This window comes from Orcinus orca, chromosome 1, assembly GCF_937001465.1.
Source record: "Orcinus orca chromosome 1, mOrcOrc1.1, whole genome shotgun sequence".
Classification (NCBI taxonomy): domain Eukaryota; kingdom Metazoa; phylum Chordata; class Mammalia; order Artiodactyla; family Delphinidae; genus Orcinus; species Orcinus orca.
Window position 1 is genome coordinate 192,836,464 of NC_064559.1, and position 25,032 is coordinate 192,861,495.

Below are 25,032 nucleotides of genomic sequence, written 5' to 3' on the forward strand. Positions count from 1 at the left end.
ACTGAACTGGAACTTGGTCCACCATCGGCTGCCGACCTGAGAACATGCCAGCAAGGGCTTTAATTCATAATTAGGTGTTGGCTAGACAAATTACCTGCCAATGGTACCTTTGCCTACCACATCGCACAGGAGAATAATATTCAGTGTGGGGATACATGGAAAGAGAGAGCTCTCCTGGGAGGAAATGTTTTGCAAAATCTATTTCCTTGACAACTGTTTTCCAAGCAAAAGCTAGTACTGTAGGGTTTTTTTCCCCCATGGTTTTGAACTATTCTGGTGTCTAAAAATCAACACTGTCAAACGCCCCAATGTGAAAAATAGGGATTTAAATAGAAGCAAAAAAAAAAATTTTTTTTTAAGATTCTAGAGTTGAACAGTTTAAAAGGTAGGGATTCATATACACCACCCTTTTGCGGGGGGAAGGGGTGGTAATGAGCAGAAGATGGGCAGCATTTAGCGGTACCACACTAGGAATTAGTGACACAGCTGACCATAGAGAAGAATGTGGAGGACAAACGGGCTGCCGTGCTGAGTCTCACTACCTAAGATGGGAGGACTAACCTGGTCACCATGGGGAGCGCAGCCTAGAGCCCGATCATCCCCTTCTGGGATTTACAGAAACTCTAAGAGCAACCCAATCAGCTTCAGGACTAAGTTATGTTCCCCTGAAATCACACAACCCCTAATTTTCTGAGACGCGCCCAATTTCAAATATTCTACACCATTATCAGACAACGTGTCAGACACCATGTTCTAAGTTTTTATTTGGAAAATGGTCTTATGGAGTTGGTGGGCTTCCCAGGTATGGGCAGAACCACACTCCTAGGGCCAGGACAGATCGGTGGTATAAGGAATGCTACCATTCTCTGCTCAAGCTGACCCTCTCCCCTGATGATGTCAATGGAATTTTTAGCTTGACTCTACACAGGTCGTGGCAAATCAGGACACTTTTAAAATGCCCACCTACCCATTCAATCCTTCTATGTATCCACCCAATATTCCACATTAAGGTCTATATGCCAAGAACTGTGCTAGATATGGGGACTACAGAGGGGCAGGATGTGCCTGCCGTGGGGAATCACATTTTTTAAAGCAGGGTTCTTAATGTGGGGTTTATGGAGGGAATGGGAGCCTGTGAACCCCTGGAAACTTAAAACCGCGTGTTTGTGTGTGTGCATTTGCATGCCATAAGCATTATTCTGGGGAGGCAGGTTTATAGTTTTTATCACATTAGCATAGATTCTGTGACCTAAGAAAGGTTAAGAATCACATAAAAGCTATAATGCAAAGTGCTGTGTTCTGTCATAGATACCTCTCCAGAGAGAAGGGGTAAGAAAAAGCTGTGCAATGGAGGTAAGGTTCGGGCGGGACCTTGACAAATGCAAGAGTTTGTCTCACCTGCCGTAAGTGGAAGAATGAAGGAAGGCTTCATTCTTCCAGCTCAAAAGCCTCTCCCTCCAGATGCCCTCTGGGCTTCTCACCCGCATCAATCTCCCTCCTCCAAACTTGCTCTGTCCTTCATTCACTCATTTAACAAGTTTATCCTGATTGCCTACTGATGCCGGGCCCTGTGAGCAAGACAGATATGGATCCCTGCCTGCCCTCCTGGAGCTGACATTCTTGTAAGAGAGACAGACATCTATCAAACACACACTCAGGTATATAATTACTGCAAACTGAGATCGATGCTAAGTAGGGGGAGAACAGAGAAAGAGGAGACTGGATGCCCGTGGGGGCCTGATTCCACAGAGAGGAGGAAGGCTTCCGGGGGGGCTGGGGGCATGCTGACCGCTGTGCTCACTGGCCAGCAACGTGGATTATCAACTGCCCCACAAGTTTGAAAATCCCTCAAGGAGAGACCGCAGATCATCAGGCTTGGCAGTACATAGAGCTTGCAAGCACCCGGCTGGGTAGGCACTTGTATTTGCTGAACAAACAGATGAGTGAATCAGCAGGCTATCCTGTGATATTTCTTATATTAAATATTTTGAAGCCCTTTCAAGTGCAAAGGTCTCATTTTAGATCTCCTTCCGCCCCGCAGTACAGAGAACAGCTAACCATTCTTTAGGTGGGAAGGATGCATCCCATTTTCACAAACTCTAAAGAAACTGATTTCTCTTACTGGCTTTGTCCCAAAAGCTGCTTCAATATTCAATCCTGGGCCTTCATTCAAGTTCCAAGCCCTTCACGCATGACTCTGCTCAGACTCTGTCCTCCTCGAGCTGAGGCTCATCCCCAGCAGCGAAAAGCTGAAAGACGGGAACAGGATGGAGGCAGAGCTCACCCTGGGTGGGGGAGATCAAGATGCAGAGAGGGACCACTTGTGCCTTTAAGGAGGGAAGGGTCTGAAAATGCAGTCAACATGTTTATTCTGTTATTGTCTGTTTTGTTCGTTCCTGTGTCTCTGGTGCCTGGCACATAGTATACACTCAATATGTATTTGTTAAATAAATGTCAGCGAATGAAAGGGGACTTGGGCACGCCAGTCAAAGGCATGGTAGTGGTCAAATACGTGGGACCTGCAGCAAACCCTGTGATGTGCTGACAGATGTGTGGTTCCCACACAAGCACTGGTCAATATTTTTGTTGACCTTAAATAGTAAGACAAAAATGAAATAATGAAAACACACCAGATTTCATTTGTTTGTCAGTGATGCGAGTGGAATCTTTGCTGAATTGGATGGTAGTTTTTGAAAACCAGAAAAATGTTATTTTCAATTTTTTGCACTTTTTATTTACAATGATACATTTTAAAGTTTACGCTGCACTATTAATTAAGATCTTCTCCACCACTTTCCTAAGTCTAGATAATTATCAAAACAATAAATAAAATCTTGATTTATAGTGTTGGCCAATTGCTTGTGGTATAAATATTCCCATACCAAAACGATGTTGGGTAGAGACACACAGTAGCACACCATTAAGTACAGACACAGTAGACATATGTAACCTCAAGAGTATAGGTATGGAATTCCCTGGTGGTTCTGTGGTTAGGACTCTGTGCTTTTACTGCTGAGGGCCCAGGTTCGATCCCTGTTCAGGGAACTAAGATCCCACAAGCCACACAGCATGCCCCGCACCCCCCCACCCCCCAAAAAAGGAGCATAGATAAATAATAAAGTGTAGTAAATTACCTAGGAAGTAATGAGATTTGAGTATTTTCTACCATTGCTTTTAGTATAATTTATTTAATTGTAAATTTATGTAATTTTAAAATATGGCTGTTTTTAACAATCAGCTCACCAAATTTCTGAAAATTTAACAATGGCTCTCACGACTCAGCTCTAGCACATCACTGGGCGCATTCCACAGGCAGACCCAGCCCTGCTTTGGGATCACAGGAGATGCAGCGTCAATGGACTCACCCAGGACCGTGCAATCAGAAAAGCTAGAAAGCTGCTATATCAGTGTTTGTACAACATGTAACTTTTGTGATTAAAGAAAAGGATTTCTTATGAACTACATTTTGGGATTTAGGGTCTCTAAAAGCTGTGCCCCAGTACCTCCCACCCCCAGGCCTGCTCAGTTCACTGGAGGAAGGGTAGGCCAGGCTATTCCCCGGAGGGACTGGCACTGCCTCTTGGAGGGCTTGAGAAGGACATAGCCAGCACTGTGCTTTCTAGGTCATGAAGCACATATTGTAGAAAACGGTGGCCTGAGGGCCATACCAGAAGCTTCTCCAAGTCAGCCAGGTAAGAGGTCTGAGGCGGAGGTGGGAGGACAGAGCCCGGGGAACTACAGAGGCAGAACCACAAGCCGGGTTGACTCCATGGGGCATGGGGAGTGGGAAAACGGCCCAGGAGATGATGATCTAGAACAAAGTGGCCCTGACTTTGCAGGCTGCCCAGGTGCCATCTCAGCAACAAGACAAACCCCCAAACCCTGCAGATTCAGAGGCTCATCAAGTCACTCCCGAGACCCAGCTGGGTGCAGTTGTGTGACACCAGAACATCCAGGCAAGCAGTGACCCTACACCTAAGTCCTCTGTCAGGTGCTGGGAATGAACGAGCGCCCTCAGCCCTGTGATGGCTCTCGCCCTTCCTAATGCTTCTCGCCTGAGCCACGGGCTCAGGAACGAGGGAAGTCACCTGGGGCAGAGGCAGGCAGGGCCATCGTTGCTGCTGCTGCCGCCGCTGCCAGGACTGAACGTGCAGGTCACACCAGGAAGAGGCCCACCTCTCTTGGCATCTTCACGGTGTGTGCAGATTCAGTTTGATGGATCGGGGAGACCCAGGGAAATGAGAGGTGCTTCGGGGAGGGCCTCAGAGGGCCTGTGGGTGGGAGGGGGGAGGGAATGGGCTGAGTGAGTCTTGGTTATCCCAGGACCCAGCCCAGGGTCCGTCTCAAACAACAGTCAAGCTGAGATTTAGGAGACACAGGAAAACACCAGCAATGGTGGGGGTGGAGCTGGGGGACTGGGGTAGGGGTGGGGTGGGGAACAGAAAACGGAGAAAACACGACTCAGGACCCCAAAGTCCTGCTAACGCTATGGTTCGCTACACCGTCTTGGACAAGGCCCTCCCCATGAGCCTCAGTTTCCTCATCTGGAAAGAAAAGGTCACTTTTGAGGACTATTTTAAAGACCACAAGAGAGAAAGAAGAAAGGCTATGGAAGAGGTAATGGGCTACGCAAATGGGAGGGACCTCAGAGAAGGTAAAGAACATCAGGAGGCAGGTTGGGGGAAGAGCAGGCTGTCTCCTTACCAGGCTCATTCCAACCTCTGGGCCGCTGCCCTTCATTCCCAGGAAGCCTCCAGGCCCCTCCGCACTCACGCCAGCTCTTAGAGTCCATAGTGCATCTTATGATCAAGGGAAGAATGGGATAACCAAGGCTCCCACGCTGGCTCTGCCACTTTCTAGCTGTGTGACTCTGCGCAGGTTGCTTAACATCTCTGAGCCTCAGCTGCCTCAACTGAAACTCAAGGAGAGTCATCTCTGTTGGCTAGAACCAGGGTGAAGATTAATAACCTATGGGAAAGGCCTACTCCCTGGTAGTGGTTACTGAGTTTTGGCTTTGAATGACTGACATCTGCTAGGCCATCCAGAGCAAGACCAGGTGTTCTTGTAGAACAGGAGATGTGGTCTTGTTTAGACCATTCAAGGCCTGGGGGGCAGGGAAGTGGGCATGGGGAACGGGGAGGAGAACAGGGGCCTGGCTGTAAATGCTTCTTAAGTGAGTGAGCCCTCAAAGTGGGCAGGTGTCCAGGTGGTGGGCCAGGCCCTTCCATCCAGAGGCAGGCCGCAGCCTAGAGTTCAAGTCCCCCAACCACACTACAGGACGGGTGACTCGCAGTGCAAGTTACATGAGTGTTTTTATTCTATAGTAAGGATGACATATGAAAGGAAGACAGTGGTAGCTGCTGATTACTTACTGAGGCCAAGGCCCCCGTGGGTAACAGGGCTTAACACAAGGTTACCGAGCTCCCCAGTCCTGCCTTCTCATTTTTCTATGGCTCTTGCTATATCAATCTCTTTTTTGTGTGTTTGTCAAAGGGCAGCCCCCAGAGCTCCCAAATGGGACATAAATAGAACTGATGTATAACAAGCTACTATATGCTCAGCAGAGGGAGTGGAAGGCCCTTAGTCTTAAAGTGACAGATGACCAGGAAATTACTTCTTGCTAAAGAATAATGAAGACCATAATTGCTGTGTATAAGGATGCTTCACTAGAAGGTAAGCATCTCCCACTGAAAAAGAAAGGTGCCACCACTTCAAGTCTCAGGGCCCTGCTTCACGGCTTTGTTCCTCTACTTCAAGCACCCCGCTCACCTCCAACCCTGCCTCATAACCCTTGCCCCTCCTCCCCAGCCTCTGGAAAAAGGCACATGTTGAGAGGGGCTTTCTCCGTCTGAAAGTTCCTTTGCTCCTAGGACAGGGTTCCAGGACACAGAACTGTCCACTGGGTAATGGTGAGCGTGGCCATGACAGGCTCGTGTTTTGAGAGTTGAAGGCCCTGGGACCCATTTACTGACTGGATCCCACACACGAGACCTTTCCTTTACCTGGTTATGACCCAGGTTGGTCTATCCATCCCTGTCTCTCTCCTCTTTGACTTCTCCCTGATCAATGAACCTAAACAGCAAGATGCCAGTGTGGTCATGACCAAACAAGTGTCTTCTTTCATTTTCCACTTCTAACAGCACCTTTCAAATGAACCACTGCAATTAAGCAAACATAAGCACACCCTGACATACAGCAGAGAAACACACATGGAATTACCTGCATGAGGTAGAGACCAAGAAGGAATTTAACACACAGGCTTATTTATTCCAAATATGAAGTTGACCTATAGAACTGAGGAAAGTGTTTCAGCTAACACTTTGGCAAAGCACTACTAAAACCTGCAAATAGCTTGTCCTGGAGGAGGTGCCAGATGTACCTGTAGCTGTAGCATGAAATGATGTCTTTTAAAAGGACATGATTGGCACTTCCCTGGCGGCGCAGTGGATGAGAATCCGCCCACCAATGCAGGGAACACGGGTTCGAGCCCTGGTCCGGGAAGATCCCACATGCCGCGGAGCAACTAAGCCTGTGCGCCACAACTACTGAGCCTGCACTCTAGAGCCCGCAAGCCACAGTTACTGAGCCTGCGAGCCACAACTACTGAGCCCACGTACCACAACTACTGAAGCCCACGCACTTAGAGCCCGTGCTCCACAACAAGAGAAGCCACCTGGATGAGAAGCCCGCGCACTGCAATGAAGAGTAGCCCCCGCTCGCCGCAACTAGAGAATGCCTGCGCACAGGAACAAAGACCTGACGCAGCCAAAAATAAAATTAAATCTTTAAAAAATAAACAAATAAGGGGGCTTCCCTGGTGGCGCAGTGGTTGAGAGTCCGCCTGCGAATGCAGGGGACACGGGTTCGTGCCCTGGTCTGGGAGGATCCCACATGACACAAAGCGGCTAGGCCCGTGAGCCATGGCCACTGAGCCTATGTGTCCGGAGCCTGTGCTCCGCGACAGGAGAGGCCAAAACAGTGAGAGGCCCGCATACCGCAAAAAATAAATAAATAAATAAATAAACAAATAAAATAAAAGGACACAATCATTCCAACCTACGACCCACATCGGCTTTGTAGCCTACTGGAGACACCCCACCCCACCCCACCTCCCGCCCCCAGAAGAGGAAGAGGAAGAGGAAGAGGTTCAAGGATAAGATGTTTTTCTTTAGGTCAAACTGCAACAGGAGAATTGAGGTTTTGGTAAGAGTGAATTTCTTTATGTTGTCCTAGTAACTCCTGGCACAAGTCCCTGAAGGACAATTGGCATTTTCCAGAGGGTTTTAAAAAGGAAGAGATTTCAACCAATAGACATGGAAGTCAGTACCCCTGATCTGAGGCTGACAACAGAGCCGAGGCGAGAAACCAGGAGTTGAAGAGCAATGTTGGGCGGAACATTGCCTGCTGCCTTCTAACCAGCCTCCCTCTGCCCCACACATCCATCATCTCCTGCCCAAGGGCCGGAGACAGACCAGAGAAGAGTTTTCCACTCGTTATTCACCAAACTCCGCTCACTCCCTTGGAGCCAAGAAGAGAGATTTGAACTACGAGTGTCAGCCAGTTCTGTGTAACTAAACCTGTCATCTGGTTTTTTTTTTTTTTTTGAGGTACGCGGGCCTCTCACTGTTGTGGCCTCTCCCATTGCGGAGCACAGGCCCCGGACGCGCAGGCTCAGCGGCCATGGCTCACGGGCCCAGCCGCTCTGTAGCATATGGGATCTTCCCAGACCGGGGCACGAACCCGTGTCCCCTGCATCGGCAGGCGGACTCTCAACCACTGCGCCCCCAGGGAAGCCCTGTCATCTGGTATTTTGAGAGTGTCTGAGAATCATAACTATGAAGCGAGGAGAGAGGGTCATTTCTACAGCTTGGTGTCACCTTTCAGAAGGGGCAATTTTAGCCCTGGAGGAGGAGTAATCAGCCACACGTTCCCGCCCTAAGTGCCACGAAATCCAGGACCTGAAAGAGAGGCTGCGGCAGGAAGGAGACTCAGAGACCTAGTTTGGGCCCCACCTTTCAGAGATGAAACTCGGACCTGGAGAAGTCAAAAGGCTTGCTCAAGATCACAGAGTAAATCAATTCCTTAATCCATGACCTTTGGGGATGAGACAGGTTGGAGCCCTCAATCAGACATATGCTCTAAGTTTTCTTTTCACTTTAAAATAGCCTAGCTCACAAGATGGTTTATTTCAAACCAATAGGCCTTGCTTTGTTTTAAGCCACTTCAATTATCAGAGGACAGCACATGTTCGGGTGAACTCCACAGCACTCTGGAACCACGGAGAATTTACAGCCTAAACGTGAGAAGATTACATCCCACGGCATCTGCCGTCAAGTCAGGCTTCCCAATGCGGCCACACACAGATTAAAGCAGAAGCTCGCTAAGCATAAAAAAAAGGACAATTATTTGGAGGAGAGAAAAACTGCTTTGGCAACAGCACAGTCCTGGGACCTGGGAGAGCTCGGGGGTGAGCACCCACCCACCCCTTGGATGGTGCTTCCTTAACTCAGAGCCTGGATCCGGCTCAGCAGTCCCTTCAAAATATAAGTCAGAACAGCTTTCCTTTTACAAAGCCTTGCCCTCTGGAAGGAGTCAGGTGCCTCATGAATCAGTACAGCAGCCTGGGGTCCCCTAAGACAACAATCTCTACTCCAGATTTGAAGTCTTTGACAGATCTTCATCTGGAAAGGCAACCCCCAGTACCCCTGCGTTCAGGAATAAAAACTAAGGCTCAGAGGGTTCAATTTGTCCACAGTTGCACAGCACATCAGTAAGAGAAAAGTGATTCTAGGTTCTTGGACTGGGGGATAGGAAGGGATGAAGGACTCAAGCTCATCTATCTGGATGCTGCTGCTCTACAATCCTCAGAGTTGCCGAAGTCCTCTCTCTGTCCAGCCGGAAATAGATCAGAGTTTTTCCACCTTGGCACTACTGACATTTTGGGCTGGATAATTCTTTTTCGTGGGAGGCTGTCTTGTATAATGTCAATGTTTATCAGCATCCCTGGCCTCTACCCACTGGATGCTAACAGCATCCCCAGTTGTGACATCTAAAAATGTCTCCAGACATTACCAAATGTTACTCCAGTTGAAAAGCACTGGAATAGATAGATAGCAAGTTTCAGAGACAGAGCAGTCCCCCAGTACTGTCCTCCCAAACATGCCTCACCCCCTGTCCCCTAGAAAAGAGCTGGGCCACTCAGCAAATTTCCCCCAGGAGCCAGACTAGAGGGAAGCTGAGGGCAGCCACAACAGCCCAGTTCTGGGGAAAGCAGCTGAAGGACCAATAGCCACTCTGACATGGCCCCTCAGCTCAGGACATTGACACCTACTGGATCCAAGAGGGTTCAGGAAAATCAGGGAGTCTGTGGAGCTCCTCACCTGAGAAGCCAGAGGACCTCATCCAGGGCAGGGTGACAGGACATCTAATAAGAAGGCATCTGAATGGGCCACGCAGAGTAGCCACATCACAGCACAAAAAGATGGTTTCCTATAAGCCCCTTGCAGAGCTGGGGCTTATGACCAGCAGTGATGGGGAATTTTCAGGGGTCTCAGCAGAGACATTACAGTAGAAGCTAATATTGATTAAACACCTATTTTGTGCCAGGAACTTGGCCAAGCACTTGATGCAGACTCCAACCCTGAGGATAGTTCCATTGCCCAGAAGAGGAAACTGGGGCAGTGGTTAAGTACCTTGTTTAAGGCCCCCTGTTCATCTTGCATGTTGGTAGGAGGACACCCAAGCTCTCTTTGGGACAAAGCACCCTCATGATAGTGCCTTGTGAGGCTCTGGTCCCAGCTCGCAAGACCCACTGAGCCAGAGGAAAAGATGGCCTGACTTGAGGCCGGCAGCAGGCTTTGGTCTTTGCTAAACAGCCTCGTGCCAAGTGCTGCCAGTGGCTCAGCCCCATGCCTGAGCAGGGTGCTGGGGGCCTTCCAGCCCACGGAGTGGGAATGGCGGATGCCAGCTGGAACAGAACTTGAGAACACATTAGCAGAGTCTCACTTTCCAGGAGAACGCGACTCCGCTGCACTGAGCAAACTTCTTTGGCATCAAGGAGGACTCTCAAGAGTCCCAGGGCCACTCAGAGAAGCCCTTTGTTTCCCAACGGCGACCCGGAAGGCGGCAGCGGTCGTGAGGCAGAAGTCGGGGGGCCTCGATGGGAACCGCACAGGCCTTCCAGCCCCGACAAGGGGCACAGGCTCCTCAGCGCTGAGCCGGGAGCAGAGTATCTCCTGTGTCCTCGGGAAGGGACTGGAGGCCTCAGGGTCAGCCGGGCAGACTCTTAGGGGTCAGGAGCTGCTATGAAGGGGCTCATCGGAAGAATAAAGCACTTGGCTTTGGGTGGTCATTGCTGGGAAGTAGGACAGGCCCTCTGGGTCCCCAGAGCACTCAGCAATCCCTGCCCAGGCCAGCCTCTGCCACCGCCGGCAGGTAGCAGGGTGGCCCTGACGTGGGTCCTGGTGCTGACATGCCTCAGATGGAACAAGACTTAATCGCTTTTCTAAATCCCACAACCCAGGAGTGGGAGGACACCTGGGATAAGCCTCCTATTCCCCGCAAAGTAAGATTTTCCCCATGGGAAACATCCTTCCTTCTTTCTGACCGCTGACCTCAGGCCCCGGCCAGGGGAGCAATTAGAATACCCTCTAACAGGCCAGAAGGACCTGCCTGTGGTTAAAGGATGAGCAGGTTAATTCTGTGTGACCTGTTCAGTGACAAGAGTCAGAGGAACACACATTAGCCTCTCCCTGCAGAGAGCATCTTCCTTGAAGAAATGGTGTTTCTCTCAACTTGGGTCACGGCCCCGCAGACACAGAAAAGACGGACACTGCCCGACGCTGAAGGGTCCTGGCCACAGGGCTGGGCGTGGGGTACTCTTCCTACCTGCTGGGAAGCTGCTCACAGATGACAAGGGCAGAGTGGGGACAGGAATCTGTCCCACTCCAACTACTTGCAGGGCAGCAAGCAGCCAGGAGCAACCCTCCCAGCCCCAGAACAAGACTGTGAGCTGGGACAGAGGCTTAAAGTACAGCTGAGGAGCCAAACGAGCTCAGGGCCCCGGGCCAGAGCAACCAAGAACCCACACTCGCCTCTCAAGCTGGGCAGTTTGTCTTTCTGCCCAGCTGGGCCTGGTTACAACAGGAGTCTCGGCAAGGGTGGGTCTGCACGTCCCCTCTGGGACAGAAGAAAGGCTGGGAGAGGGCTTCCAGTCGGCACTCCAGAACTCAGCGGTGGCTGCCCCTGAGTCTCGGCATCCACTGATTTCTAGAATGTTTGCTTGTTAGTCGGTGGACCCCATTCCAAGTGTCCAGCAGGTAGAAATCTCTCCAGAACCAAGCTTCCCTCCCTGACTCTTACTGCGGTCATAGACGCCCTTTCTGCCAAGCCAATCCCCTCCAGCTGTCCTTGGAGGGGTGCTTATTTACCAAATGGACAAATGAAAAAATAAGCTCCCATAAGAGCAATAAAGCCTTCCTTGAGCCTTTGTCCTAAAACTGATTTGAAATAGGAGAGCCAGGTTTTCCAGGTGAGAATTACAGGGTTTGTGGATTAGGGAGACAACCAAGCCTCCTTTATTTTTATTCTGTAAGGACTAAATTGATATTTACCTGCACAAGCCAATGGCAAAAAAGGGCAGCCAGCTCTCCTAACAGCCATTTATACACCCAAATGCGGTAGAGATATGAGTCTAAAATGGCAGGAAGAGAACTCAGGATGTGATATGTCAGAGACAAGTTCTGTGTTGTCTCAAAGAGAGTGTCCTATGGTTAGAAGCCCCTGTCCCTTGCTGGAGGGGAGACTTAGTTAAGCCATAGAGAGGCCACAGAGTCAAGGGGACAATGGCTGACCCGGCCTCTCTCAGGAACTCCCAATACAGGCCCCCAAACGAGCTCAGAAGCAACTACACGGAAGCAGCCTGGAGCCGTGGTTGCCGCAGAGGTTGACCAGTCTCTTAGAGGCCGTGGCATGGTAAGCACCAGGCACTGATGTGTCAACAAAAGGCTCCAAACTCCTACAGTTTCTCATTAGATCCTTCAGCTCTTGGTCAAACTTAACACGTGTTTACCAAGGTCACAGCTCAGCAATGAACCAGATACCTCCTCATCCATCCCTTGAGGGTAGGAGAAATAAATGTTGGGTAAGAAACAACGCTGAGGACCTGATTTATAAAAGCAAAAAGGACAATCTGTCTTGCGGCAGGGAAGACCTGCCTCATGCCCAGGGTAATTGGAGACGCACAGGACCCCGACTGCATTGGGGATTGCAGATCTGTGTACACGGGGGCTGCCAGCATTTATACCCTCTGCTTTTTGAGTCAGAAGCTGGTTCTGTCCCATCACTTTGGCAACTCAGCATGGCCAGTGGCTAAAGGTCTTCTTAGGAGCCAGTACAGTTATGGGCAAGATGGAGCACCCTGGCATTTTCAACGTGAAAAGCAACAAGGCTGGAATATGCTCAACCTCTTGGTTCACCCTGTGACGTTGGGCAGGAGCCAGATCCTTCCATCAGAGGCAGGGCAGCTGTAGAAGAGCATCAGGCAGCCTCTCAGAACCCCAGGAACCCTGAGGTCCCCTTGGAGGCAGGGAGTCCAGCACTCTTGGTCCCTCCAGCCCAGAAGCCGCATGTGTACTTGATGCCAGGAACAGAAACACGTATATGGGCAGATGGCCTCCCTGAAAGCATCTCCTGCTTGGGAAATGACAGCAGAGCCTCACGGGACAAGGGGTCCCGCAGAGAAATACGGAGCAGCTGAGAATGGAAAGAACAGCTAGGTTCCTAGGCAGGTATTCAGGGCAAGAGGCAGAGGTTCCCATCTCAGAGCTCACCACTGGCAAACCATAACAGCAAAAAGGCCAACAGCTTGAACTTCAACACCATTGAGAACAGCTACCCAGCCCCAAGACTGGGACAGCAGGTTCAATCAAAGGCTCAGCCAATATGGACCAAGGATCCCCTCAGAAGTTGCTGGTAAAGTCCAGAAATATGAGGACTTCTTTGGCCGCAGAGAGGCTCGGTCAAGATAAAGTCTACAGGACAGAGGTGAGAACAGGGTCAGGGTGAGCCAGAGAGACAGGAAGGCATCAGCCAGACTTAGGTCTCCTTCTCCATTTCTCCCCACACTCTGCGGATTCACACCGCTGCTAGGAGAACACCTGGGATTTCTGACATTCCAAAGGTGCCTTAGTATTAGCGTGCGCTGCATTGTCATTGTATGGTGCATTGGTCACAACGACAAAAACTGAAGCTCAGAGTCTCTGGTGGAAAACACAAAGCACCTTCAGAAGACCTGCTCAGCCTGCACGTTCTGCAAAGAAACTGGTGCCAAGAGCCCTCCTGAGACGCAAGTGCTTGCGAGTGGCGAGTGCTAGGCGGCGCAGGAAGGTACCATTTCCAAGCTAGGTGAAAACTCAAATCAAGAGTCCTGGGGTCCTTCCTGGCGCACGCTTGGCGTAAAGGTTAAGAACAGTGCTCGTGAAACTCCCAGAGAAACGCAGCGGGCTGATTGGGTTTCCACCATTATGTTGTTGACAGCAAGCAGGAGACTGGTAGTCAGGGAAGAATGACAGTTTGGGGATTCGTATGATGACAATTAGCCAAGTTCTGCTCTGCTTTTCTCTTTACAAAGAAAACTTCCCTTCTCTTTGCTCTTGGAATGCCATGTTAGAAGAGAGACATTTCCATGGCAACCACATACACATTTAGTGATGTGTCACTAAATTTGTGAGTGCACAAAGGCACATTAGGAGACTTTCTGAATGTGGCAAGAGAAATAGATTTTCATAATTGAATGTTGCCCTCAAGTAGAGTTTACCATTTGCTGAAAGCTGAGGCTGCAGCCAGAGATGCTAACTCTGCCTCGTCAGAATCGAGGCTTGACCCCAAAACCTCAGCGTTAGATGAGGGCTGTCTCTTTGAGAGGCTGCTGCCCAGAAAGGGGCCTACACAGATGGGGCACAGAGCTGGGGGGCCAGGATGGCCTCGGCAGAGACAGGGAAAACAGATCCATCTCACTCTTGACGAGAGCCTGAAGAGAGGGAGAGCTACCTGCATGAGCACCAGACACCACCCTGATCCTTCCCCAGCACCTCATGACCCCTAGACTATCATCTGTTCTACCAAAGAGAGTACAGGAAAAGATGAGCACCAGTATCAGACAGCTTCCCTAAGAAGAACAAACTAAAAAGAATGCTGAAATCTAGAGCCAGAAGTCCCAGGTGGGTGTCCTAGTTCTGTCTCTTCCTAATCATGGAAATTCGAAAACCATTCTTTTTCTAAACCTCCATTTGTACATGGGGAATATGCTTCCTGATTACCAAATGCTTCAAGGAGGCAGCGGATGTGGAAGCATCACTACTAAACTGTAATGCTGATAAACTATAGCACTGTTTATAAGGTGGCACTGGCTTGGCCCATGTACCCCTAAGGGGACCTCTGCCAGATGCAGCCTGGGCTGCCAGAGCATGGCTATGTAGAAGGGGCCACCCCAACTCTGTTTGTGCCCATTGGGGCTGCTGTGGATTTATGGTGGCCTGACTCCAAGTCTCTCCAGGAGCTGGTACAGCAAGGGTGAGAGTACAGCCCTGCAACACCTCCCCAGCCCCAGAGGCTCTGATGTTGGCCTTTCTGATCCTCCCTGGCCGCACACCTACCCTAGGGTCCTAAGCCAGTCAGTACAGCAGCCAGAAGGGCTCAAATATTCAATTCTACCTACCTGCCACCCCTCCCCCAACCTCCTTATTCTCTCCATTACTCCTTCCCACTCAAACTAGACCTTGGCCTCCGTGTTTCAAGGAAAGAGAAGCCACCACTGGAAAGCAAACAAGAGAAGCTAAATTTTGCCTTTTGAGTTTCCAAGGGCCTGGGTCCTGGCAATGAGAAGTTTTCAAGAATAGTTTTGACCGCATGTGATTCACTTCACATGCTTGATTCAGAACTCAACCCCAGATGCCTCTGCCTTAGGAGAGCAGCATTGCTTCAGGGTAAGAGACAGCACCTCCATACTGGAGCCCAGTGAAGTGCCCCTTTCCCCCGTCACAGCACTCCTTTCCTGCCACCCTCACCTCCCCACCATCAGCCTAATCTATGAGCTGGGCTTGGGCCTGCCTCCTTGTTCTACTTGTAACCTGTCCTCCCTGAGGTGAGGACACACTCTGCCACCATCCCAGGCTCAGGGTCTAACACTTTCCACTCACAGACACCACCTGGATCAGCCCTCCTGAGCCCACCACGTGGCCCTTCCACTGCCCACGGCACTGCCCTGTACACTTCCCATCACACGCGTCCGCCACACTGGAGAGGTTCAACCACCACTGAGGGCCAGGCCCTGGCCTGCCCAGCTGCACTTGTGAACTCTGTCCCAGTTCCCAGGCCCTGCGGCCCCTCCCTGCTCACTTCTGACGCCCCTGGTCCCAGCTCCCCTACACTGAGGCTCACCCCAGATAACTACTTTGGTTTATGCCAGAGGGGCTGGCACACTTGGCTCCAGAAGTCACCACCTCCCCTCATACGGCTGATGAGAACACAAACATTTCCACAGTTTTCTGCTGTGGAAAACTGGCGATTCCTCAATAAGTTAAACATAGAATTATCATATACCCAGTATTCCACTCTTAAAAGGACCGAAGACATATGTTCACCCAAAGATAGTACATGAATGTTCATAGCAGCATTATTCATAATAGCCAAAAGGTAGAGGTAACCCAAATGGCCGTCAACAGGTGAATGGATAAACAATATGCGGTATATCCATTCAATGGACTATTATTCAGACAGAAAAAGAAATAAAATTGACACATGCTGCAACATGGCAGAGCCTTGAAAACATCATAAAGGCCACATATTGTATGATTCCATTTATGTAAAAGATCCAGAATAGAAAAATGCATAGAAACAGAAAGCAGCTTGGTGGTTGCCAGGGGCTGAGGTGGGGGTGGGAGACGGGACATGGCTGCTCAGTGGGTATAGGGTTTCCACTTGGGGGGATGAAAAAGTTCCAGAATGAGATAGTGGTGATGATCACACAACACTGCGAATGCACGTAATGCTTCGGAATTGTACGCTTTAAAACGGTTAAAATGATACACGTGGGCTTCCCTGGTGGCGCAGTGGTTGAGAGTGTGCCTGCTAATGCAGGGGACGCGGGTTCGAGCCCCGGTCTGGGAGGATCCCACATGCCGCGGAGCAACTGGGCCCGTGAGCCACAACTACTGAGCCTGCGCGTTTGGAGCCTGTGCTCTGCAACAAGAGAGGCCGCGGCGGTGAGAGGCCCGCGCACCGCGATGAAGGGTGGTCCCCGCTTGCCACAACTAGAGAAAGCCCTCGCGCAGAAACGAAGACCCAACACAGCCAAAAATTTTAAAAAATAAATAAATTAATTAAAAGAAGGCTCAAAATTAAAAAAAAAAGATAAATGTTATGCGTATTCTACCTATAATTAAAAAAAAACAGTCACCACCTCACAGAGCAGTGCATGCAGTTCCTTGGTGCCCCGAGCAGCCTCTGCAGCCTTGCTAAGGCTTTGGGGTCTCCGGAGCTCCAGGACTGGAGCGGGGGTGCTGGCTTGGGCCCCCCAGGGGGCAGCACTGCAAATGTGCACAGAGTCAGGGAGTTGGACACTTTCACCTTAGCTGGTGGGGCTGCTACAACCAACATAAACACTCTATGAGGACAGGCACAGACGAAGGAACAGGAACTCACTTCAGCTTTCAGAGCCTCTCTGAGGAGGCTGAACAACCCAACCCAGGCTGCTGTTGAAAACACAGTGACCATGAGGGAAAAAGACATCACACACCTTTCAGCCCTGCGACGATAACTATAAACCTGCATTAACCAGCACTGGCCACGTCGCACCTGTTATCCCAGGAGGATGAGCAGACCTAAATATTCAGACTGTAAGATGCTCAAACCACCATAGGAAAAGTCAGAATGATTTGGCCAAGGCGGAAAAAGCCAGGACTGCCAGGTTGCAACCAGACAGGGACTGCTTTGAACCAGAGCTTTCAGGATTTCTTCTAGATGTACGGTCCAGCCTATTTTCAATCCCAGGCTGAGGCCAGGACACAGGGTACCTCATGCAGCACTGGTGGGGCTCAGGTCTCAGGAGAAAGTCTGGAAGGGTGGCCTGGGTGAGAATGCCACTTAGACATGCCTTAGATGGCAGTTTCAGCAGGGACTCTGCCAAATGACCCTCCCTTTAGCGGTCAGGGGCTTCGTTTCAAGAGAACACTCCCACTGGAGCAGAGATGCTGGCCACAAGCTGAGAAGAACGTGCTGGGATCTGGTCACCGCTTACGGTCACAGGGAAAAGACAAAATGCATTGTCACCACTCCACAATGTCTTCCTTTCCTCCACAGCAGTGAAGATTAAACCGTGCCTCCTCCCCCAACACGTGGCCTCCTCCTTCGCTGAGGAAGGAGCCGGCCTGTGAATCTTTAGTGTGTGGTCAGGCCGGAGGATGCACACACCCTGTTTCTAGAAAGGAGATGAAGGAAGGGCTCCCCATGTTCTGCTACAAGGCTGAGCTCACTCAGCATCAGGCCGGGAAAGAGTCACACACCGTCCTCAGGTTGGCTCTTGGGCTCTCAATTGGAAATCAAAGAACAGACAGCTCAGAACACCGGCTCTTTTTAGCAGAGGCCCTGATATACAATCAGAAGACAAAGGGGAGAGACAGACTCTCTAATCTTCGATGCCAGCAAGGAAGGAAAGCCAAGGGGTCTGTGACCAGTGAAGGCAGTGCTCTGAAGCCAGGAGGTGGTTGAAGAAGAGAGGAAACTAAAGGCAGGCCGCTCAGGAGAGGGCACCGGGCTGCAAGCCCACATCAGCCCAGGAGCTGCGTACAGGGCTCAGCGGGCAGCCAGGCGTGGCAGAACCATTGGTGAAAGGAAAAAGGAAGCTCTCTTGGTCCCTCGGCCACCTGCCTCTATCTGCTCCCCAAATCTCCGTTCCTTCTCTAAAACACTTATGCTCCTGAAGGCTCTGACCCCTGCGCCTCTCTGTCCAGGCTTTCCTCGAATGGCTTTGCGCTCAAGTCTTCAGCCCCCAGCACTCCATTCTAAATCCGCATCTCCTGTGCCATCACCCCAAACAGTCCCAAACCAGTATTTCCAACCACGTGGATTTCAAAGGCATATCATTTTTATTGTGTCTGGAATTCAACTCATCTCCCCCTCCCAGGATTTCTCACTGTCCCCACTTCCTGAGGTCCCCATTGACACCAGGTAGAAACCTTGGCCATTCCAAACTTCGCCTTCCACATCCACACCTGGAACACCCCCCCAGATGCAGCACATGGAGCCTCTTGCTCTCCGAGGAGCCCACTACGCCTGGTATTCTCCACATTTGCCTGAAACGCCAACCTTTCCCCCAAGCTCACCTCAAGTTGATGTGACTCCCAGCCCTTTGCTCACCCCTTGATGTGGGCACCTCCATGGTGCTACAATTATGTACACACACACCTGTCGCACCCTGCCTAGATGTGGTACTCAGGAGACAGACGCCTCATCTTTGCATCCTCAGCATCTAGGGCATTGCCTGGCAGGCGGTGAGAACAAGGTGAGCTCTCTGGAAAAGTTGAGCTGGAACAAAACACACAAGCAGCAAGTAGTTAATATTCCTCTCGCTGTGTATCAGCTCAACTACATTATTTCGTAAGGTCTGGTTTGGACCTGTTTGACAACTAGATTTCCAACACGAATCTGCTCTGCAACTCCAGCAGTCACATGAAGGTGGTTTCTAGAACAAAAATGATGGGGGAAAAAAACAGCAGCTAAAAGGAGGAAGGACTGAGGATTGTATCAAGAGAAAATGAAGGGAGAGGAAGTTGGGCCCAGGAAAGCCCCAGACCCTCTCCAAACTAAGGAATGGCATCCACCTGGGAGGGCCGGAAGAGAGGGACCCATGCAGAAATGCCTCAGCATCTAATTAAACGTTTTAGACTCTACTGCACATGAGAAAGAAAACTACGTCCCCCACGGAACCCTGATAAATGAGTCGTTTCCAACCAATCTATCACCATGGCATCTGGGCACCTCAGGAAGATGAAAATAAGACCAATACATAAATGAAAACCAATATACAAACAATCGTCTCCCCGCACAGGCCTCCAGGAAGCCACAGCTACAGCCATCTGCCAAGTTCCACCCTTGTCACTGTTTCCTGCAGCCAGAGGCCTCTGAGTAAGCATGGTTTAACGTAAGATTTAGCAACAGAAGGAAATTTCTTCTCTGAAGTTTGCCTCTCCATTAATGCTCCTACACTAAATGCCTATTGCTTGAAGCTGGAATGAAATGAGTTTGGCATGAATAGGACTTGTTCTATATGCCATGTCAGCCAAACAATTTGCTAGAAATAGTTGGGGCAGACTGACGAAAGATTGCAACTTGACACCGGTTGAGAATTCAAAGGTTTCTTGCATGGAAACAGAGCTCTCGGCGGGGGGGGGGGGGGGGGGGTACCGTCACTAAGCCATGGGAAGGATACTCACACTCATCTATGGCACAGTCTCACCTCCTGCAGCTTCCATGCGGAGGTGGCCTGGGTAGATTCGATCTGATCCACCCAGAACAGCAATGCTCAGGTTCAGTAACATCCAGCACCTGGCAAGGCAGTGATGCTATGAAATTGCAGCATTGCTGCCTGAGTCTGAACACATGGGACTGGGTTCAGTTTTCACTTCTTCAATATCTGTTGCCTGAGCATCTGTTACTTGATTTTAGGGCCCAAGCAGCAATGTGAAAGGCTACTCTGTTAACTGGAAAGGGGCAGAGGCAGCCATAGGAGGGAGGTTGATGGCCTTTTGGGAAATCAACTTCTGGACAAGCAAATATTTTCATTCCAGATGTTTATGTTCTGCCTGCTTCCCCCCAAAAAATCTAGGTGGGACAGGCAAATATTTATGCAGCTAACCAATGCTTCCCTTCCTCCATGCATCCGTATGTAGTGGGAAGTGATTCTGACGCATGACACTATCAAGCTATAAAATTTCTTAAAGCCAGAGACTCATCTCTACTTTTCCTTTAGCTCACATAGCTTTCAGTGTATAACTGAGGCTCAATAGATAGTGTTTCCAAGATTTTTTCTTAAAATTTTAATAAACGTATGACTTCTCTTGGTCTTAACATTATATGTTCTTAACACTGGAAAACTGTTTTAATTGAGTCTTTTCTCTAGCTCATTTTTTTTTTCTTACCTGATCCTGGTCTAGGTCTTAATAAATATAGAAAATTTCCAACCTCTTCCAAAAGTGGGTAAAAGGGAAATATAGCCAGAAAGGAGATACAGCTTCGGTGAAGACAAAACTGCAACAGGCGAGTTCTAAAGCATAGCTGTACATTAGAATCATCTGGGAAGTGTTTAAAAATCCCAACGCTCAGGCTGTACTCCTGACCAATTAAATCAGAACCTCTGGGATAGGAACTCAGGCATCAGTATTTACTAAGTTCCCCCAGGTGATTCCAGACTGCACTCAAGGTTAGAATCCCTGTTCTAAAGATTCATGAGACCAGTTCTTTTGAATGTCTACCAAGACTATGACAATTTCTACGTTATTTCATCCCAAAGTGAAAACTCTTCTTCTAAATTGTCACCCTTGAGCCCTCAGATAACATAATAGAAAGAACGTCAACCAAAGAGTCAGGAAAGGAGGTCTGAGTCAGTGCCTCACAATTTAAATTGGCGGGGCCTGGAGTTGGTCACTGCCTTTGCAGGGTGTGCATTATCTGAGCTATAAAATGGGATTATGGTCCACGCCATGTACGCCACAAGGCTGTTGTGGGGATCAGCTAAACTCTTAACGGGATGCTAGGGCTCTACTAAGAATACACACAAGGAATCTCTGATTTGATCTGTCCACGAGGGGACAGGTATTAGCCCAGTCCAGGCCCCACCGCCCTCCAAGCAGGCCCCCTGGAAATTCTCCCTGGGAGAATTTAAAAGACAATGGATGGTACAGGGGCCAGAGAGTCAGAAACCTCTTTCCTAACATGCAAGAAAACTTCAATTCCAGGGTTGACAAACCAGAATTCTGCTCCCACTGGGCCAAGTTTAAGAGCCCTTTACTCAGAGCACAGAGAATCTAATTATGCCTTAATCGAATCCAGTGCCTAATCACAGAAAATGTCTAATGTTGTTTGTCTCCCTCAGTCCCATCTGGATGGACACCACTCTGCTACCATTCTTAGTTACTCAAGGATCAATAATCAGACACAGAGCTCCTACCATGATCATAGGGTGGCTATCACACAAGACCACCTCTGAGACTACATCAGTGTGAAGTCTCTGCCCTTTACGTAGTCATACACCCCAAAAGGCCTGTATCTGAAACTGCTAGAGAAGTCTCTAAACTGAGCTATTTTTCTGTCAAAACATGAACCTTTCTCTATAAAGGGTTTCCTTATACTCTAAAGGAGCAAAATTGATTATATTTATCGGTTGTTCTCTAAAAGGTCCAGTTCTGAAAGCAAGAAACTCAAGTCTTCTTTTCCCACTGATCCTAATAATTAAAAACCAAGGCTACTCCAGAGCTCTGTAAGGTATGTGACAGACATGGAGAATGGCTTCTGGGAGAGTTGGAAAGGAGGAAGATTTGCTGATTTACGTCAAGAACACAAGTACAGAAAAACAAAAAAGGTGCCAAAATGTCTTCCCAGGAGATCAGCATTTACTTGGCAAAGTTTAGGTTTAACCTCTTAAAAGCTCATTCCAGGAATGAAAATGGGGGAGAGGGATCTTAAATAAGAGATTTGTAACTTTAATTCAACACTCCCACCCACCCCAAGTGACACAAGTGAAATTAAAGGTAGCCTTTGCAATGAAACACTACATTTATTTCGTATTGAACTTTCCTGAGTGAGGGAAGATAGGCGATCAGATCCCACGGAATAGTCCTTGGAAATCCTTCAGCCATATATATTTAGCTTCCATCTGACCAGTAATCAGCAATTTGGACTATACAAATAGTTTTTTTTTAATGTGGGGATTTACAAACAAAGTTTTAAAAAGTAATCATTACACTTAAGGTAGGGAGACCAGAGAAAATATTTGACAGATTAAAAAATCCTGAAAGCCGCACTAATGGAGACTGGTGGAACATCACAGATATCAGCAAATATTTCTTCTGACACCTAAAAGCAGATGAGCAAAAAATGCACAAATAGTTTAAGATGACATCAACCAGAAATTAAGATACCCTTTGAGAATTACTGTATCTATTCAGGATATAATTTCAACAAAAAATTATATTTCATGCATCCAATACCAATTACCAAAAATAAATAGGAATCTTTAAATATCTAATCTATACCAAAGTATACACAGTAAAGTTTGTGCACTTGATTCAGGAGTCTTCAGAGACTTACTCAAGGTCTACTTATTTGTACTTTATATATAATGCTAACAAGCTAGACTGAATGGCTTCCTAGCCATCTGCAGGTTAGAAAATAGCAAAATAGGAAGAGTAGCGAACAAAGCAGCCAGAGGCGGGTATCCTGACAGCCAAAAGAAGTGACAGCTGACAGCCTAACAGAAAGAGGGGAGAAAAACTGCTTAAAAGCAGATGAATCTAGAATCTCAAAAAAGTAGCATTCACAATGTTTGGCATACCATTTTTACAAATGACTAGTGTTACATGAAGTTGTAGGAAAATGTGACCCATAACCACGAGAGAAAACAGTCAACAGGGACAGACCCAATGATGACAAAGATGTTGGCAAAAAAAGACTTTTTGAAAAGCTATTACAAATACGCCTTAGGACTTAAAAGAAAATCTGCAAACAATGCGTGAACAGATGTGAAACACTAGAGAGCCCAAAACAATGAAAAAGGCCCAAATGGAAATTCTAGAAGTAAAAAAATACCTGAAAATTAAAAATTCACTGGGTGGGCTTAACAACAGATTAGATATTACAGAAGAAAAGTTCAGTGAAATTGAAGATGGGTTAATATAAATTATCCACACCAAAGCACAGAGATAAAGACTGAAAAGAAAATGAACACAGACTTAGTGACTTCTAGGAAAATATCAAGCAAATTAACTTATATGTAAGTTGAGTTCTAGAAGAAAGACAGATTAGGGTAGGAAAAATATTGAAAAAATATGGGCCAAAATTTTTCCAAACTTGAAGAAAAATATCAACCTATAGACACAAGAATCTCAACAAGCCCCAAGAAGGATAAACAATCACATCCACATTTAGGCACAGCATAGTCAAATGACTTAAAAATAAAGAGAGAATCTTAATAGCATCCAATGGGAAGGGAAAGACATTACGTGCAGGGGAATATACTCTAATCTCTTATCAGAAACAACGCAAGTTACAAGACAATGGGTCTTTCATGTAAAGAAAGTGAGGAAAAGTCAACTTAAAATTCTATATCAAGCAAAAATACCCTTTTAAAAGGAGGGCAAAATAGAGACACTTTCAGAAAACAAAAGCTGCAAGCATTTGTCACCAGTAGACCTACACTAAAAGAAATGTTCAGAGGAATTCAATTTATAGGTTCAAGGCAAATCCAATCAGAATCCCAGCAGGATTTGTCATAGAAACTGACATGCTTATTCTCAAATGTAGGCAGAAATGCAAAGGACTTATAATAACTAAAGCCATTTTGAAAAAGAAGTTCAAAGTTGGAGAAATCATGCTACCTGTTTTTAAGACTTACTATAAAGCCCCAGGATCAAGTCAGTATGAATTGAAACAAGGACCTACTGTATAGCACAGGGAACTATATTCAATATCTTATAATAACCTATAATGGAAAAGAATCTGAAAAAGGTTTTTTATATATATATATATATATATATATATATATATCTCTGAATCACTTTGCTGTACACCTGAAACTAACACAACATTGTAAATCAACTATACTTCAATAAAAAACTTTTAAAAACCCCAGGAAACAAATAGCAAGATGGTTGGCTTATTACTCAGCCATAAAAAAGAACAAAATAATGCCATTTGCAGCAACATGGATGGACCTAGAGATTGTCATACTAAGTGAAGTCAGACACAGAAAGACAAATATCATATGATATCACTTATATGTGGAATCTAAAAAAAGGGTACAAATGAACTTATTTACAAAACAGGAGTAGAGTCACGGATCTAGAAAACAAACTTATGCGTATCAGGGGATAAGGTGTGGGGGGGCAGATAAATTGGGAGATTGGGATTAACATATACACACTACTATATTCAAAATAGATAACTAATAGAACCTACTGTATAGCACAGGGAACTCTACTCAATACTCTATAATGGCCTATATGGGAAAAGAATCTAAAAAAAGAGTGGAAATATGTATATGTATAACTGATTCACTTTGCTGTACACCTGACAGTAACACAACATTGTAAATCAACTATACTCAAATAAAATATTTTTAATTAAAAGAATAAAAAATTAATGATACAAAAAAATGAACGAGGGGCTTCCCTGGTGGCGCAGTGGTTGAGAATATGCCTGCTAATGCAGGGGACATGGGTTTGAACCCTGGCCTGGGAGGATCCCACATGCCGCGGAGCAACTAGGCCTGTGAGCCACAACTACTGAGCCTGCGCATCTGGAGCCTGTGCTCTGCAGCAAGAGAGGCTGCGATAGTGAGAGGCCCGCACACTGCGATGAAGAGTGGCCCCCGCTTGCCACAACTAGAGAAAGCCCTCGCATAGAAACGAAGACCCAACACAGCCATAAATAAATAAATTAAAAAAAAAAATGAACGAGAACTCTAAAAAAAAACACGGTTAGCTCAAACACACTCATACTAATAATTACACTAAAAAAAAAATAGTATGAATTGGCATAAAGACAAATCAATAGAACAGAAGTGTCCAGAAATACAGCTACATACATATAGTAAATTAAGCTAACATGGCATCAAAGCAATTCAATGGGGAAAAGAAAGCTTTTTCAACAAATGGTGCTAAACAACTGGATATTTAAATGAAAATAAAGAACCTCAACCCCTACCTCACACCATATATAAAAATTAATTTGAAGCAGATGAGAGACCTAAATGTAAAAACT

The 25,032-nt window shown here is 47.6% G+C and overlaps 1 protein-coding gene across 3 annotated transcripts in view; it reads right to left on the bottom strand.

The window, feature by feature from the left end:
- MAN1C1 (mannosidase alpha class 1C member 1) overlaps positions 1 to 25,032 on the bottom strand; it is a 131,770-nt gene that overhangs the window by 98,246 nt on the left and 8,492 nt on the right. Inside the window, exon 1 of one of the 3 annotated variants that reach the window (XM_049695624.1) lies at positions 18,381 to 18,526. The exons of the other annotated variants lie outside the window; for them this stretch is intronic. The gene's annotated coding sequence lies outside the window, so the exon portion shown is untranslated. Of the gene's footprint in view, positions 1 to 18,380; positions 18,527 to 25,032 lie in introns of those variants that run through there. 3 annotated transcript variants of the gene reach the window in all.